General features: G+C 46.6%; 1 protein-coding gene and 2 long non-coding RNA genes across 4 annotated transcripts in view; 1 reads left to right on the top strand and 2 right to left on the bottom strand.

The window, feature by feature from the left end:
* BMERB1 (bMERB domain containing 1) overlaps window positions 1–18,691 on the bottom strand; it is a 162,383-nt gene that overhangs the window by 77,552 nt on the left and 66,140 nt on the right. The gene's annotated exons all lie outside the window — the stretch shown is intronic.
* Window positions 3,397–6,108, top strand: LOC128929237 (uncharacterized). 2 transcript variants are annotated; one of them, XR_013524614.1, is made up of 3 exons: window positions 3,397–3,532; window positions 4,494–4,570; window positions 5,985–6,108. It is a non-coding gene; the product is annotated as an uncharacterized LOC128929237 (long non-coding RNA). The 2 variants fall into 2 exon arrangements; XR_013524613.1 differs by lacking the exon at window positions 3,397–3,532 and adding an exon at window positions 3,566–3,693.
* On the bottom strand, window positions 4,366–6,284 carry LOC144578582 (uncharacterized). The gene is made up of 2 exons (XR_013524615.1): window positions 6,157–6,284; window positions 4,366–4,553 (listed from the first exon to the last, which is right to left on the bottom strand). It is a non-coding gene; the product is annotated as an uncharacterized LOC144578582 (long non-coding RNA).

Below are 18,691 nucleotides of genomic sequence, written 5' to 3'. Positions count from 1 at the left end.
CAAGCCTGGCCATAGAGGATGACTCCACTTCACAAAGAAACAAAGAGGAATCTAGTCTCTTGGAGTTCAGGAAGACAGAAGTCTGAAACCAAGGTGCTGGCAGAGCTGTGCGCTCTCTAAAGTCTCTAGGGATGGATCTTTTTTTTTTTTTTTTTTTTGAGACGGAGTTTCGCTCTTGTTACCCAGGCTGGAGTGCAATGGCGCGATCTCGGCTCACCGTAACCTCCGCCTCCTGGGTTCAGGCAATTCTCCTGCCTCAGCCTCCTGAGTAGCTGGGATTACAGGCGCGCACCACCATGCCCAGCTAATTTTTTGTAGAGACAGGGTTTCACCATGTTGACCAGGATGGTCTGGATCTCTTGACCTCGTGATCCACCCACCTCGGCCTCCCAAAGTGCTGGGATTACAGGCGTGAGCCATCGCGACTGGCTGTGATGGATCTTTTCTTGGCTTTTGCAGCCCCTGGTGGCTTCTTGGTTTGTAGTATTAGGTTGGTGCAAAAGTTATTGCGGTTTTGCGACACAGTAATAGCATCACTCCAACCTCTGCCTCTGTTTTCACAGGGTCTTCCTCTGTGTGTCTCTTTCTGTCTCATTAGATTCAGAGCCCACCCTAATCCAATGTGAGCTCATCTGGATCCTTATCTGAATGACCCTGCAAAGACCTTATTTCCAAATAAGGTCATTCAGATGCTCTTTTTTTTTTGAGATGGAGTCTTGCTCTGTCGCCAGGCTGCTGGAGTGCAGTGGCACGATCTCTGCTCACTGCAACCTCCGCCTCCTGGGTTCAAGCGATTCTCCTGCCTCAGCCTCCTGAGTAGCTGGGACTACAGGCATACGCCACCACGCTTGGCTAATTTTTGTATTTTTTAGTAGAGATGGGGTTTCACCATATTGGCCAGGATAGTCTCAATCTCTTGACCTTGTGATCTGCCTGCCTTGGCCTCCCAAAGTGCTGAGATCACAGGCATGAGCTACAGCGCCCGGCCCTCACGCTGTGAAGTTGTAAGATGCACATGAACTTCTTACATTCAAGTTGTAAGGCCACAAACCCACAAGGATGAATGGCCACAGCCTTGCAAGCTTCCTGTCAATAATGTCACTCTCTCCAGGGGCTTTACACCCTGCACACGAAGCACAGCCTTGGCTGGAAGCAGCGGGAGCCCCGGGAGATGGCCAGGGAGTGAGGGAAGCAAGTGCGTGGGGCAGCTGGGGTCTGGCAAAAAACGGCTGGGTAGGGGCAGTGGCAGAAATCCTCATTTGTCACCAGTCATCAGCTACAAGACCTCGAATGAGTCCTTTTACTAGGTCTTTATATCACTTTCCTCCTGTGCACAATGAAGTTCAAGTTACCTGCTGGAGGCTTTCTGTGTATTCTCTTATTTAATCCCTATTTTACAGATGATGACTCTGAGGCTTAGAGAAGGAGAGTGACCCAGCATGTGCACACTGTCTCTCTTTTCTCCCTTTCTCCACGCCACTCCACAACCAGGTGACCTCAACCACGCAGTCCAGCATGAGGGCTGAATGCATCTGTGGCTGCGAAAGTGCGTGGTTAACCACCCCACGATGAGTATCCTTGTTTTTCTCATCACAGTTCAGATGGGCAACCTGATTTCCATGGGGCAGATGCTGAAAATGGCAACACACCCTGGGACGAGGCGTGGGACAAAGAATTAATCACACCCAGGAACTGGCATTACCTCCATCCCCGGAGGAGGGCAGAGGCGGTGGCTGCCAGGCTCCAGGTGCTTAGCTTGGATTTGGGGCAAAGAATGGAATGAAGACCTATGTTGAAAAGCCTTGCTCAAGGATGTTTTTCTTCCCCAAGAGAAAAGAACAAAGTCTAAACCTTGAATCAGATACAAATTGTTAGAATTCTTTCTTGCCATGAGGCTGTCTCTGCACCAGGCACTGTGCTGGGCTCATTGTAAACCTCATCTCTTTTTTTTTGAGACAGGATCTTGCTCTGTCTCCCAGCCTGGAGTGCAGTGGCCTGATATCGGCTCACTGTAGCCTCAGCCTCCCAGGCTTAAGCAGTCCTCTCACCTCAGCCTCCCGAGTAGCTGAAATTACAGGTTCGCTCCACCAGACCCAGTTAATTTTTTTGTATTATTGTAGAGAAATGGGTTTTGCTGTGTTGCCCAGGCTAGTCTCCAACTCCTGAGCTCAGGTGATCCGCCCGCCTCAGCCTCCCAAAGTGGTTACTGGAATGAATCTCGTCTCATTTAGTCTTCACAATCCCCTAAACTAGGGGTTGATACCCTAGGCCAGGGGACCAAATCCAGCCCAAAGCTTGACGTTGTAAGTGAAGTTGCTCTGGATCGCTGATCATGCCCATCCATTTACAGTCATAGTGGCTGCTTTTGCAGGGCAAAACTGAATACTTGCCACAGAGACTCCCTGGCCCTTGACGCCTCAAATATTTTCTACCTGGATCTATTGAAAAAGTTGGCCAACCCCTGCCCTGGGTGGGATACTGTAATTTCTCCAGTTGTTTGTTTTGAGAGAGAGAGTCTCGTTCTGTTGCCAAGCGCCAGGCTAGAGTGCAGTGGCGTGAGCTTGGCTCACTGCAACCTCTGCCTCTCAGGTTCAAGCAATGCTCCTGCCTCAGCCTCCCAAGTGGCTGGGACTACAGGCGTGTGCCACCACACCTAGCTAATTTTTTTTTTAAGTAGAAAAAGAAACTGTGGTTTCACCATGTTGGCCAGGATGGTCTTGATCTCTTGACCTCGTGATCCGCCCGCCTCAGCCTCCCAAAATGCTTGGATTACAGGCTTGAGCTACCGCACCCGGCCAGTTTCTCCAGTTTAAAGGTTATGAAAGCCAGGTTTACCCAATAATGATAATAACTAACATTTGCCAAGCATTTTTCACATGCCACGACCTGTGCGTTACCTTATCTGATTCTCAAAACAGCCCTGGGTGGTCAGTGCTATTATTCCATTTCACAGATGGGGAAGTCAAGGCTCAGGAAAGGGAGTGAGTGAGGGAGATTTAAAACAAGGTCTGTCCTACTCCAAAGCTCTTGTAATCAACCAAATTCCTGTAAGAACCACCTCTCTATGTAAGTACCATCATCATTATAACAAAGATTGTATTGCTTTAGACACAGAAGGAGGAGTTGTTGTCAGATGTTAGTTAGCGGGCATGGTGAATATCTAGGGAGGTTGGTTAAGAAACAATTCCCTGCCTCCACCTCCAGGGATTAGGATAAATCTGGGTTGAGGTATCCTGTCCAGGGACCTTCATAAAGGAGGTCTTCAGATCAAATTTTAAAATGCTGATACAGGACCTGAATAAATGAATATCTCACATGGTCGGTTTTTTTCCAGTCTGAACTTGTGTAATAGAAATTAGCCTGATAGGCTGTTCCTTTCTTGATCACATTTTTCAGCTAGAAGTCAGGCATCCAACAGCTGCCCAGGAACGTCTCCACAAGGAGGACAGATCATGGGAGGAGATGGGAGGAGCATTTCAAGATGACTAGCTAGAGACAGCGGCCGCCGCGAGTCTCTTGTGCATACTTCCAAGTAAGAGTTGCTCGCTCTGTGGAAAGAGCAGAGCATGAAGCCACAGATGTCCCCAGGACTCCAACTGCCATTGCTGTCACCAAGCTTCCAGGAGCTGAGTCACTTCTGGGGGCAGAGGCAGCTAAATCCATCTTCCCATCCCCAAATGCCACCCCAGGGAGGTGCGTACTTCCTGAGCGGTGGCACCAGCAAGCAAGCACTGAGTACCCGGGCAGCACACTGGGGTGTGCCAGAAGGTTTAATCACTGATCTCAAAACAAAAAGTAAGGCTACCCAGGGACAGGAGTGGTGGAAGTGATGGAGGACGAGGACTGGTGATCTAGAAACTTCTAGTTTAAACATAAGCTTGGAGGGTTAAACTGCTGGGGAACCAGAGAGATACCTTCACTAGCCCATCTTTTCCAATCAGGGGTCATGGTAAGAATTTAAGCCCAGGATGCCTGGCACAACCCCTCTTTTCACTTCTGCTTCATAACTTTCTTTGCCTAGTACTGGCCCCAGAGTGCACTCATTTTGGGCATTTACCATGAGCCGTCATCTAGCTCATATCAATCACTTTCTGGATTAGTAAAACGAGGCTTAGAGAGGTCATAAATGAGTGGTCAAACTCACTGAATTGTTAAAGAAACACCATAGGTTCTGTCTAGATCCTGCTACTCGCTGCAGAGAAAGCCAATCACTGACACAATGAGTTTTGCCAGGGAAAAGGGCTTTAATTTGGTGCTGCAGCTGAGGAGATGGAAACTCGGCCTCAAATCTGTCTCCTCAACCCACTAAAATTAGAGGTAGCAAGGAAGAAATGTAACCACGTGTTACATTGTGATATATCCCTATTCTTTTTTTTTTTTTTCTGGGAAAAAGAGATTAGGAAGGGGTAAGGAAGAGAATCTGCTCAACAGGGTGCAGGTGCTCGGTCAGGCAACCGTGTAGGCTGAGGAGTCTGGTATTTCATTGTCTGCAGGTGGTGATCTCGTAAATTTCAATTCCTTCATACCATCAGGGCAGCCCGGAGATCAGTTTCCTGAGAAAAGAACTCAGGTAAGATAAATGTAACTTTCTCAACATTTAAAATTAAGAGGGTCAACTTTTATGTTTGTTCAAAAGGAACCATAAACATTTCCAAGGGAGCAGTTGGGCCAGTGGCACGATGAGTGACAGGGCTGAAACTCGAGCCCGGATCTGTCTGATCCCACTGCCCGTCCTCTAAGGTCAGAAGAGCTACAGAACAGTGTTTCCAAAACTCTCAACACTGTGTAGAACCCACCCCGACTACGTATTCTGTGCTCTATCATGTACTACTCCATGTGTCATGGCATTCACTTTTTTTACTGGAACTTTATAAAGGAAATGTCATATGACATCCACAGATAATCAGTGACTCTCACTTGGCATAATTAGAAAATCGCCGTAAAAATAAACCTGATGAAAAAAAGCAACACCGTTAAATTCTGACTAAATACTGTCTAGCCTTCTTAAGGTTCAGGTAGAAGCTGGAATTTTCTTTCTTAACAAGGTGAATCAGCATTAAAGACAAAGCTAGCACCAAATTGTGGCTTTCTCCTTTTGGTAATCAGAAAGGTTGATAACTGGGGAAAAACAAGTAGCTTTCCTGAAGGGTAAAACAATTAATTGCTGTTTGATGCTACAAGAGTTAGAGTACCACTGGGGGTACCTATCCCATCCCCTGTTGTAGAATAGAATTCTAGTCCTTTGCATTGGAAAGGTTTTAAAGGTCTTTTTGGTCAGCCTCATACCCATGTTGGATAGGATGTAAAGTGACTTGGGAAAAAATGGTTCTGAGAGTCCCTCAATGAACAGTTCTCATTGAAAATTCAATGAGGGCCAGGCGCGATGGTTCATGCCTGTGATCCCAGCTCTTTGGGAGGCCGAGGTGGGCCGATCAGGAGGTCACAAGATGGAGACCATCCTGGCCAGCATGGGGAAACCTCATGTCTACTAAAAATACAAAAATTAGCTGGGCGTGGTGGTGTGGGCCTGTAGTCCCAGCTACTCAGGAGGCTGAGGCAGGAGAATCACTTGAACCAGGGAGGCGGAGGTCACAGTGGGCCAAGATTGCACCACCGCACTCCAGCATGGCGACAGAGCAAGACTCCGTCAAAAAAGAAAGGGCGGGGGGGATGAAAAGAAAATTCAATGAGGAACTCAAGCTGAAAGGACAATTCTCAGCCATGGGTTAAGTCCTACCCAAAGAGGAATCTTCCATTTTGAGCAATTATTTCAACCCAGCTCATATAACAAAGGCAATTAAATGAAGGGCTGGGGCTATTCATGTCATCATTGGAATATACTTGGGCCAGAGAGGTTGCATTTAGGCTTGATATGAGGGACTGGGGTAGGGGGAGTCAGTGTTGGGGGAGAACCAACTTTCACCTAATATGTCCCTTTCTCTTACTTGGGTTTTTAAATACTTTTTATTTTGGCATAATTTTAGATTTATAGAAAATTTGGCTGGATGCGGTGGCTCATGTCTGCACTCACAGTGGTTTGGGAGGCTTAGGGAAGAGGAGCACTTGAAGTCAAGAGTTTAAGACCAGCTTGGGCAACATAGCAAGACCCCATCTCTACAAAAATAAAATGTAAACATTAGCCGGGTGTGGTGGCACCTGACTGTGGTCCCAGCTACTTGGGAGGCTGAAGTGGCAGGATCGCTTGGGTCCAGGAGTTTGAGTCTTCAGTGAGCTATGATGGTGCCACTCCACTCCAGCCTGGGTGACAGACTAAGACACTATTTCTAAAAAAAAAAAAAAGAGAGAGATTTTAAGAAAAGTTGCAAAGAGCATACAGAATTCCCCTCTACTCCTCACTCAATTTCCGCTATTGTTAACATTACCAAGAAGCTGACATTGGTGCATTGTTATTAACTATATTGATTGAAATTTTACCAATTTACCAGTGGTCAGATGCTACCTTTTGAAAACATTTAAAATTAAAAAGGGAGAAAAGAAAAGATGTGTGCAGGCACCATGGGGAGCCAGGTCAGCCTTTGAAGAGAACAAGGGAGGGGCGTGGTGCTGGGTGTGGGCTTTGGGGTTTGAGAGTCCAGTTTTCATGCTTGACTCATCCATCAGTGACTCTGGGTGCCTCAGTTTCTTTATTTGTCACACTGGGGAACAATCATACCCATCTCACAGGTGATTGATGTAAGTGCCAAGCATATAGAAAGTTCTCTGTAATTACATTTGCTCTTACATCCACCAAATAACTATGCATTGAGAACCTGCTTTGTGGAAGACCTGGCTCTAAGCCATAGGGTGGGAGCAAGGAGCAAAACAGACAAAAACCTCTTCCTTTGTGGACCTGAGCTTCTAGCAAGAGGTTTACACCGCTGGGGAGAAAACTTGCTCTAAGAATCTGCAGGGGTCACTGGCTCAAGACAGACGTCGCTTCAAGTCCTGGCTCTACCGCTAATTGTGCGACCCGGGCAAATGACTTGATCTTCCCAAGACTCAGTTTCCTCTTCTGTGAAATGGGAAGAGTAACTCCTACCTCATGAAGTTGCTGCTGTAGGGATGGAAGGGGATAATACATTTGCCCCTCAGTATCCATGTGGGATTGGTTCCAGGCCTCCCTGTGGACACCAAAAGCCTTGGGTGTTCAAGTTCCCAACACAACGCAGTGTGATATTTGCATATAACCTTCGCACATCCTCCTGTAGACTTTCAGTCGTCTCTAGATTACTTATAATCCCTAATATGATGCCTACACATCCCTTCATTTACATAGATTCAGCGTAGTACTCAAAAGTTTTGCTTCTTGGAAATTTGCATATTTTTTAATGAATATTTTCCATCCGCAATTGGTTGAATCTGCAAATGCGGAACGAACAGATACAGAGGACCAACTGTATACATCATGTGCTTGGTGGAGTACCTTGCCATTACAAAAAGTGGTCAGTATTATTCCCACCATCACGTTGCCTTTCTCTGCAAGAAGCCAGACTAACACTGGGGAGAAAGTAAAATCAGAGTCACCATCAGATTTGAAGAACACAGACTCGTGGTCACGGAAGCCATCTCTGCACCCCTCTAGGTGAGACCAAGCCCTGCAGCTCCAACAGACACACGCCTGCCCTGAGAGGAGACTCTAGAGGGGCCCCCACCAGCCTGTTGTCAAGGAGCCCGTTCCTGGTATTGGTCCAACAGGAAGTCTGGATTCCCAAGAGAATAGATCTGCACCCCTTGACCAGGGAACCAACATCTGAAGGCATTTCAAAGGCTCCTGGTGGCACTCCAGCCTTCGTTGTCATCAGTCATTCATGTAGGAACACAGCTCATTCCAGCCCCCAAACATCCTATTATGGGATGCCCCAAGCACCTCGCCTTCTTTCTGTAAAGTGAATGTAATGGGAAGCCGCCCGTTGATTTTAATGAGTCACCATTTCCCAAAGAGATGAAGTCACTGCTTTTAACTCAGAAGTTCCTGGCTGCTCCTTTTCCCCTAGCCTGCCTTGTGGAGAAGATGGCACTGGATCCCTGAGAGCAATCATACCTTTCCTTGCACTCTGCCATCCCATACATCCCGTCTCTGTGACCCCACACGGAAGATTTTGCAGCTGAGGAAACTGACAGCCTTCAGATCCTGGCTATGATTCTTACTCTCCAGTGGCACCTCAGGCACATTTTTTTAACTTCTCTGGATTTCTATTTTCCTAGCCACATCTGACATGTCAAAGGACACAAAAGTAATCAGGGAGGACACACCAACAGAGGATGAAGATGCAGGCGTCGGCCTTAAGCGGACGTGAGTTGACAGCCCAGCGCTGCATCTTTCTAATGGCCGACCTTGGCAAATGCCCTAATCTCTCTGAGCCTCGGTTTCCTATAAATTGGGGGTCATAAAAGAGAGAATATACAGACCAGCACAGTCCAACTGTGAAAAACACTAGCCACACATGTAATTTTGAACATTTCAGGAACCACATTCTAAAAAAAAAAGCTGGGTGCGGAGGCACATGCCTATAATCCTAGCCCATTGGGAAGCTGAGGCAGGAGGATCACTTGAGGTCAGGAGTTCGAGACCAGCCTGGCCAATATGGCGAAACCCTGTCTCTCCTAAAAATACAAAAAGTAGCTGGTGTGGTGGCATGTGACTGTAATCCCAGCTACTTGGGAGGCTGAGGCTTGAGAATTGCTTGCACCTGAGAGGTAGAGATTGCAGTGAGCCACTGCACTCCAGCCTGGGCTACAGAGGGAGACTCAATCTCAACAACAACAGTAACAAAAATTAGCCGGGCATGGTGGCAGGTAGGTGCCTATAATCCCAGCTACTCAGGAGGCTGAGGCAAAAGAATTGCCTGAACCTGGGAGGCGGAGGTTGCAGTGAGGCAAGATCACACCACTGTGCTCCAACCCTGCGCGACAGAATGAGACTCCATCTCAAAAATACAAAACTAAAACTAACGAGAGGTGGTTGCAGAGGCACATGCCTGTAGTCCCAGCTGCTCTGAAGGCTGAGGCAGGGGGATCATTTGAGTCCAACCTAGGCAACATAGCAACAGGACCCTGTGTCTTAAAAACAAAAACAAAGATAAAAAGAAATGGGAGAGATTAATTTCAGTAACATATTTTATTTAATCCAATAGATCTAAAGGATTATCAGTTCAAAATGTAATCAGTATTTTAAATATATGAATCAGATGTTTTATATCCTTTTTGGAGGGAGTATGGGCGTCTCAAGTCCAGTATGTATTTTTTACCCTTTGAATAGATCTCAAAATAGACCAGGCACGGTGGTTCACACCTGTAATCCCAGCACTTTGGAAGGCCGAGTCATCTGAGGTCAGGAGTTCGAGACCAGCCTGGACAGTATGGTTAAACCCCATCTCTACTAAAAATACAAAAATTAGCCAGGTCTGGTGGCACATGCCTGTAGTCCCAGCTACTCGGGAGGCTGAGGCAGGAGGATCACTTGAACCTGGGGGATAGAGGTTGCAGTGAGCCGAAATTGTGCCACTGCACTCCAGCTTAGGTGACAGAGTGAGACTCCGTCTCAAAACTAACTGAAGAATTGATTTCAATTTGGAATGGCCACATTTCAAATGCTTTCAAGTCCCAAGTCCCTGTTCACTATCCTGGGACACTCTGTTCCTCTCTTTCCTTCTCTTCTCCCTGATACCGTCCCCTTCCTCAAAGATTCTGTCTCCCTGAGGTTTTCTCCATTTCAGGACTCTTTTGCCTTCCCTTTTAACCACTCTCATTAGAGGGCTTCTGATGGACCCTCTCATCCCACTCCAGCCCCCAGCAGCCTATAGGTGGCCCTGCCTTTGGTCAGGGGCTCAGCAGGTTCAACCTGTGTGGAGCCCCAGGTCACATGGGACCCTCCCCTTCAGCAGGGACTGTGAGGAAACCCTTAGAAGAGGCATGTGGGGTGGAAGCCACACAGGTTATCTGTCCCCTCAATCCTGATAGGACTGGCTCAGCTGTGATCCACAATCATGCAGAATGTATGCCTGACATCAGCTCTCTCAGGCAGTGTAGTCTGTTGGGAGCCAGGAAGGTGGGGGTAAGGACACAGGTGTCCCTGTGGAGGGGACTCCACCAGCAGCGTCTGAACGAAGGCACCAGAAAACCAGAGACTGAAGAAGTTGCAAAGAGCATAAAGAATTCCCGTCTACTCCGCACTCCATTTCCACTATTTGTTAACGTTACCAAGAAACTGACATTGGTGCATTGCTATTAACTATATTGATTGAATATATTGATTGAGTGACAAGGGGCAGGTGGGATTTCCCTGTACTTTCATCCCTTTGTTTCCCCACTCCCTACCCCCCACTCCTTGTCTGGAGCTCGAAGGTCTTTGGTGAGCTGAAGGAGACAGCTTATTAAATAATAATGACATGGCATCTTCCCGAAAGAGGCGGTCAGGGTTGGCAAGAGAAAAACTCCTCTTTCAGATTCTCTGAACAACCTGAATGATAAGCTGGAAGAAATGTCCAGAGCCTCAGAAATGGAACACTCTCCCTCCAGGAAAGAACTGGGAGGAAAGGGAGGCAGACAGAAGGTGTCCACGGATGCCCATCCCAGGAGGAGAAGCTGTGGTCCTTCCTCCTTCATGAACCACAAGGGTATGCAGAAGTGGTTGAGAGTAGGAGTTTCTTTCTACAAACAGGCTCTTCCTCTGCGACATCCTAGAAGTCCCAGATCTAAGAGGTCCTGGTACAAAGAAACTACAAAGGAGAGCATTTGATGCCCTTGACTTTTTTTTTTTTTTTGAGACATAGTTTTGTTCTATCACCCAGGCTGGAGTGCAGCGAAATGATCTCAGCTCACTGCAACCTCCACCTTCCAGGTTCAAGTGATTTTCCTGCCTTAGCCTCCCTAGTAGCTGGGATTACAGGTACCTGCCACTGTGCCCAGCTAATTTTTGTGTTTTTAGTAGAGATGGGGTCTCACCATATTGTCTGGGCTGGGCCCTTGACTTTTGCAATGAAATAGGAAATAAGGGTGCAGGTGAAGAGGTGAGATTGAGCAGTAGAAGAGAGACCAAGATAGCCCATCTAGGGAGGCATCCTGGGAGGACCCAAGACTTGAGACTATGAATTCCCTTCACAAGAAAGACAAACTCCAGGCGAAGCCTGCGGAAGTGTGATCTGAGAACTGCTGAAGACTCATTCTGAGAGCAGGAGCCAAGGCTAGAGCAAGAGCTTCATCTCGCCGCTGCTCCATAGCCCACGAGCGCTATGACATTTGGGGTTGGATGCTTCTTTGTGCTGGGGGCTGTGCTGAACACTGTAGGGCGTGCAGCAGCATCCCTGGGCTTTGCCCACTGGCTGCCAGTAGCATCCTCTCCCCAACCTGAAATGTCTTCAGACACTGGCAAGTATCCCCTGGGGGACAAAATCACCCTTTGTTGAGAACCACAGGATTTGACTCAGGGTCTTTATCCTTCTTTTCTTCCTCTCTTTTCCTTCCTTTTTCCTTCTTTCCTCCTTTCTTCCTTCCTTGGTTCCTTCTTTCATTCCTTTCTCTTCCTTTCTTCCTTCCCTTCCTATCTCCTTTTTATTTTCTCCCCTTTCCTTTTTCTTTTCTTTCCTGTTTTTTTTTTTTTTTTTTTTTTTTTTCTGAAACAAGGTCTCTATTACCCAGGCGGGAGTGCAGTGGTGTGATCACAGCTCACTGCAGCCTCAATCTCCTGGGCTCAAGCAATCCTCCCACTTCAGCCTCCTGAATAGCTGGGACCACGGGTATGCACCATTGCATTCTTTTAATTTTGTAGAGACAGAGTCTCACTGTGTCACCCAAGCTGATCTTAAACCAGGCTCAAGTGATCCTCCCACCTCGGCCTCCCAAAAATGATGGGGTTACAGGCATGAGCCACCCCTCCCAGCCTAAACCCAGAGTTTTTTATTGTGCTCCTAGGACCCAGGTGTGAGACTCACCTAGGTGTGGTTTAAAAAAAAAAAATCCATCTCCCTGGGCTTCTCTTGGATCTACTGAATCAAAATCTCCCTCGAGAACACCCAGCAGGCTCCCCTTCAAGCAGGTTATTCTTCATTAAACTCTGTATGCCTCCATTTCCTGAAATGGGAAGGATAGTGGTTGTATCTATCTCAACGGTTGATATGGAGATTAAGTGAGGGGATTCACACATTGAACACAGTGCGCTAAATGTTAGCTATTATCACTCACGTAAATATGCAGAAGCACTGGTTTGGAGAGAGAGGCATTGAGTGCTCTTGAAGAGAGGGAAGAACAGGAAGCCGGGGGCAGGAGCGTAAACGCAGCAGTGATAACCAGCCTGCTCAAATGCCAGCCAAGTACTGTGGCTAATGATGAGGGGCACCGCAGGGATCATCCCGCCACCCTAGGGCTTCCCTCTCTGGAGATCATCGTTCATGCTGACTTCATGCTCTGACTGCCTCCCAGCTAAAACTCAGAGTGGCAGCTGAGGATACAAGGCAAGAGGCGTGACAATGGAAAAATTACCAATCTGTGTCTCAGTTATTGCTGCCATAGCAAATGAACACAAATTTAGTGGCTTAAAACAACACACGTTTACTATAGTTCTGGAGATCAGAGGTCCCCTGAAAGTGAAAATCAAGGTGTTGAAACTGACCCGGTAGTCCCACAGACAGGTTTTTTTTTTTTTTTCTTGATAAACATAGAAATTGACCCTTCTAATCTTAAAGCTTAAAACCTGTATTCGTTTTATCTGAGATACTTCCTCAGGAAGGGACCCCTTGCCTTTCAAAAAAAAGTATCAAAGAACTGAAACTCAGCAGATTACAGCATCTAAACCATGAGATGACAGACCCTTATTCATGTGATGGCTTCCTTGCCCCTCCGGAGTTCCTGTTTTGTTACACAGTGTTACATTTCTTCCCAGCTATGTACACCCTTAATTTTAATTGGTCAGGGAGATGGATTTGAAATTGAGTTCCTGTCTCCTTGGCTGCAGCACCTGAGTAAAGCTTTTTTCTGCCTTAGCAATAATTGTCCTCTCAAAGATTAGCTTTCTGTGCAGTGAGCAGCAGAACCTAGAACAATCCTCTGGTGTTTTGGTAACAGTGTCAGCAGGGTTGTGTTTCTTCTGGGGGCTCTAGGGAAAAGTGAGTTTCCTTGCCTTTTCTAGTGTCCACATTCCTTGGCCACCTATATTGCTCAGCTCATGGCCCCTTCCTCCATGTTGAAAGCCAGCAATGGTGGAGTTCTTTTCACAGCACATCTCTCTGACCCTTCCTTTTTTTTTTTGACACAGAGTTTTGCTCTTATTGCCCAGGCTGGAGTGCGATGCTGTGATCTCGGCTCACTGCAATCTACGCCTCCTGGGTTCAAGGGATTCTCCAGCTTCAGTCCCCTGAGGAGCTGGGACTACAGGTGCCTGCCGCGACATCTGGCTAATTTATTATTATTATTTTTAGTAGAGACAGGGTTTCACCGTGTTGACCAGGCTGGTCATGAACTCCTGACCTCAGATGATTTGACCACCTTGGCCTCCCAAAGTGCTGGGATAACAGTGTGAGCCACCGTGCCCAGCCTCTGTCCCTTTTTAAACCCCCTCATCTTTCTTTCTGACATAGCCAGGGAAGAGTCCCTTGAGTTTAAGCACTCCTGTGATTAGATCTGACCCACCCAGATAATCTAGTATAGTTTTCTGTCTCAAGGTCCTTACCCTTAATTCCATCTGTAACTTTCATTCCTGTTTGCTGTATCTTATGGACTGAATATTTGTGTCCTGCCAAAATTCATATGTGGAAGTCCTAACCCCCATGTGATGATAATTGGAGGTAGAACCTTTGGGAAGTGATTAGGATTGGATGAGAAAATGAGGGTAGAGCCCTCAAGCTAGAATTGGTGACCTTAGAGAAAGTGGCCAAGCTCAAGCCTACAATCCCAGCATTTTGGGAGGCCAAAGTGGGAGGATTTACTGAGGCCAGGAGTTTAAGACCAGCCTGGGCAACATAGCAAGACCCTACCTCTAAAAAAAAAATAAAAAGTCAAGTTTGGCGGCGTGCACCTGCAGTGCCAACTGCTTGTGAAGCTGAGGTGAGAGGATCATTTGAGCCTCGGAGTTTGAGGCTGTGATAAGCTATGATCATGCCACTGCACTGCAGCCTGGGAGACACAGCAAGACCCTGTCTTAAGAAAAAAACGAAAAAAGAGGAAGAGCTAGAACTATTTGTCCCTGCCATGCTGTCATGTGAGGGCACAGCAAGAAGGCGGCCTTCTACAAGCCAGGAAGAAGGCTTTCACTGTGAACCAGACCATGGTCTTAGACTTCCAGTGTTCAGAACTGTGATAAATAAGGTTGAAGCCACTTTGTCTATGGTATTTTGTTATAGCGGCTAGAGCTGACTAAGACACCACACAAGTTAACAGATTTCCAGGTCCCAGGGATTCAGGCATGGAAATCTTTGAGGGGTCGTTATTCAGCCTGTCTCATTCTACATGATAGAGGAGTCCACGTGAGCCTACAGTGGAGGGTCCCAGGATAGGGTCATTATCATCTTCAAGGGTAGAAACTGTGGTTTGTAGGGAGGGACCTAAATTCAGTATGAAAGTGGGGAACCTCCCAGCACTTTGGGAGGCCGAGACGGGTGGATCACGAGGTCAACAGATCGAGACCATCCTGGTCAACATGGTGAAACCCCGTCTCTACTAAAAATGATAAAAAATTAGCTGGGCACGGTGGCTCGTGCCTGTAATCCCAGCTACTCAGGAGGCTGAGGCAGGAGAATTGCCTGAACCCAGGGGGCGGAGGTTGCGGTGAGCCGAGATTGCGCCATTGCACTCCAGCCTGGGTAACAAGAGCGAAACTCCGTCTCAAAAAAAAAAAAAAAAAAAAAAAAAAGAAAGTGGGGAACCAAGCAGACTGCTTTCCTGCTCACTGGGCATCATCCACGCCACTCAGCTCAGGGCCAGCAGCCATGGCACAGCACCACATGACTGACGGTGTGACTCCAGTCTAAAGGCTGGCTCTGCCCCTGTGTGGCTCTGTGCCTCTGGACAAGTTATTTAAATTCTCTGAGTTTCCACTTTAACAAGCTGTCCTTATAAAGTGGGTCTACTAATCCTTAGCTTGTGATGTTTGTTCATTTCATAATAGCTAGTTGTGTGGCTGGTTACTGAGTTATGCAATTTTCCCAGTCCTTGGTGTTCACTACCTGTTAACTGGGACTAGTAATAGAGGGTGCCCTTGGTTGCAGTGAGGGTTAAGTGACAGATCATGTGTAAGGCTCTTAATGTGGTGCCTAGTACATCATAAGGACAGAGTGAAGACTTGCTGAGTGTCTGTTATCACAGTCACTGTCACTGTCTTCACAATAATCACTATCATCATCATCACCATCATCAGCACTATCACCGTCATATTTACCATTATCACCATCAACACAATCGCCACCGTCACCATCATCATCACTACCACCATCATCATGATTATGTCCTATCACCATCACTGTCACCACCACCATCATCATCACCACCATCATCACCACTATCACCATCATTATCTTTAACCATCATCACCATCAACACAATCACAATCACCAGGATCACCATCACCAGCATCATCACCGTCACCACCATTACCATCCCTATCTTTACCATCATCACCATCAACACAATCACAATCACCAGGATCACCATCACCAGCATCATCACCGTCACCACCATTACCATCCCTATCTTTACCATCATCACCATCAACACAATCACAATCACCAGGATCACCATCACCAGCATCATCACCGTCACCACCATTACCATCCCTATCTTTACCATCATCACCATCAACACAATCACAATCACCAGGATCACCATCACCAGCATCATCACCGTCACCACCATTACCATCCCTATCTTTACCATCATCACCATCAACACAATCACAATCACCAGGATCACCATCACCAGCATCATCACCGTCACCACCATTACCATCCCTATCTTTACCATCATCACCATTAACAGAATCACAATCACCACCATCATCTTCGTCATCATCACCACGACCATCACCATGATGATTGTCATATCACCATCACTGTCATTACCGCCACCATCATCACCATCACCACCATCATTACCATCCCTGTCACCACCATCGTCATCACGATTACTGTCATATCACCATCACTATCACCACCACCATCATCATCACCACCACCATCACCATGATTACTGTCATATCACCATCACTGTCATCACCACCACCATCACCATCACCACCATCATTACCATCCCTATCAACCATCATTACCATCCCTATCATCACCACCACCATCATCACCATTACCACCATCATTACCATACCTTATCATGGTCACCACAATCACCATCATCACCACCATCACCATCACTATCATCATGACCGTCATCATCATCATTACCACCACCCACCACCACCACCATCATCAAAAGAAAAAGCAGCCAAACTCAGAATTCCACATCAGCCAGAACTATGGCTGGGGAAGGACATCAGCCCCTGGGAATCCCTTGCCCCAACTTCACCTTCTTCCCAGAACGCCCTTGACTGGGAATACCCCTCCTCATACACCATCCCATTCTGTGCCCTCTTGGAAGATGAGAGGTACCAGAGGTTATGTGTCCCACGTGTAATGCCCACAAAAACCAATATTAGGCTTGGAGAAGGGAAATGAGAAGAATGATATTAAGATAATAAAAGTAAATTAGGCCGGGCACAGTGGCTCATGCCTGTAATCCCAGTACTTTGGGAGGCCAAGATGGGCAGATCAGGAGGTCAGGAGTTTGAGACCAGCCTGACCAACATGGTGAAATGAGTCTTTACTAAAAATACAAAAATTAGCCAGGTATGGTGAGGCGCACCTATAATCCCAGCTATTTCTGAGGCTGAGGCAGGAGAATCACTTGAACCTGGGAGGTGAAGGTTGCAGTGAGCCAAGATTGAGTCACTGCACCCCAGCCTGGGCAACAGAGCATGACTGTGTCTCAAAGAAAAAAAAAAAAAGTAAATTATTTGTTGGCTGAGCATGATGGTTCATGCCTTTAATCCCAGCACTTTGGGAGGTGGAGCCAGGTGGATTATGAGGTTAAGAAATCGAGACCATCCTGGCCAAAAAGTGAAACCCCATCTCTACTAAAAATACAAAAAGTAGCTGGGTGTGGTGGTGTGTACCTATAATCCTAGCTACTCGGGAGGCTGAGGGAGGAGAATTGCTTGAACCTGGGAGGCAGAGGTTGCAGTGAGCCAACATCGTGCCACTGCACCCCATCCTGGTGAGAGTGAGAGTCCATCTCAAACAAAAATTATTTGTTAACAAATATTCTAGAATATTATTCTTCAAGGAATCGCCTTAGAATGCTCTGTGCATCTAATATTACTAAGGTTTCTTGAGATTCTTAAAACTTTTTTTAAGGCTCCAATAAGATTATTAAGTCCTTTCTGGAATAAGGAGAGGAGGTATGCGTAAACAGATTCTTTGTTGCTTTCAAATCAGTTTATGCGTTACTTGGGAAAAGCAGTTAAAATACCTTTATGTTCACCTTGATTTGCTCAACCACTTTATTCAAACACCATGGCCCAGAATGACTTTGGTTATTCCAAATACTGAAGCCTCTCTAAGGAAAAGATTTGTCACCATTAAGAATATTCACAAGACTTTGCCTCAGACTGGGATTTCAGCTCCCAGGTGGGACTTCCAGAAAGGTTTACATTTGAATTATGTGTGTGGTACTTCCAGGGTGAGACTTTGAAAGAGATGATACAAGAGTTCTGGCAAATTATTTAACAAACTATAATGTCATTTTACATTACTCAGTGTCCTCTCGACCGAACACTTCAAAGTGACCTTCAATGAGTCACCAAACCACGCTGTTGTATTTCTTCCAATGCCAAGCTGAAAGGCTCCAGTTGCTTTCTAAGGCCCTTGGGACCATATGAGAGAATGAAGTGTACTTCCTAATTCAAAGCAAATCATTAGGGCTATCAAATTAGAATTGTGGAAATTGATAAACCAGTGATAACATAATTGCCCAGTTAAAATTGCAGAAACGAGGGCCAGGCACGGTGGCTCAAGCCTGTAATCCCAGCACTTTGGGAGGCCAAGGCGGGTGAATAACGAGGTCAAGAGATCAAGACCTTGATGGTCAACATGGTGAAACCCCGTCTCTACTAAAAATACAAAAAATTATCTGGGCATGGTGGCACCTGCCTGTAATCCCAGCTACTCAGGAGGCTGAGGCAGGAGAACTGCCTGAACCCAGGAGGCAGAGGTTGCGGTGAGCTGAGATCGCGCCATTGCACTCCAGCCTGGGTAACAAGAGCGAAACTCCGTCTCAAAAAAAAAAAAAATTGCAGAAACGATGAATCTTTTTTGGCACTTCTGTAGGTTCATTCTGTTACTCAGGGTCCTTTTATTCTGAAATATCCCCCAGCCCTGCAATCTCAGGATGTCTATAATTTACAGATAATTATAAATCCATCCTGAGCCATGATTCATGCATCTTAGCCGCCTCCCTAATTCTTCCAATTTACAAACCAATTCAGGAGTAAGTCAAGTGCCCAGGTCACGAAAGGATGGTTAGAGAAGCAGATGGAGCTGCTTAAAACCATGCTTGGTTGGGGTTAAAAGGATGGGAATCCAGAGGAACATAAATTGTGACTGTCCAAAGTAATATTTCAGTTTTTAAAAATTGCTTAGCCTGAAAATCGTGTGTC

This window comes from Callithrix jacchus, chromosome 12, assembly GCF_049354715.1.
Source record: "Callithrix jacchus isolate 240 chromosome 12, calJac240_pri, whole genome shotgun sequence".
Taxonomy (NCBI): Eukaryota; Metazoa; Chordata; class Mammalia; order Primates; family Cebidae; genus Callithrix; species Callithrix jacchus.
Note: the sequence above shows the minus strand (reverse complement) of the source record. Positions and strands in the feature narration are given on the sequence as shown.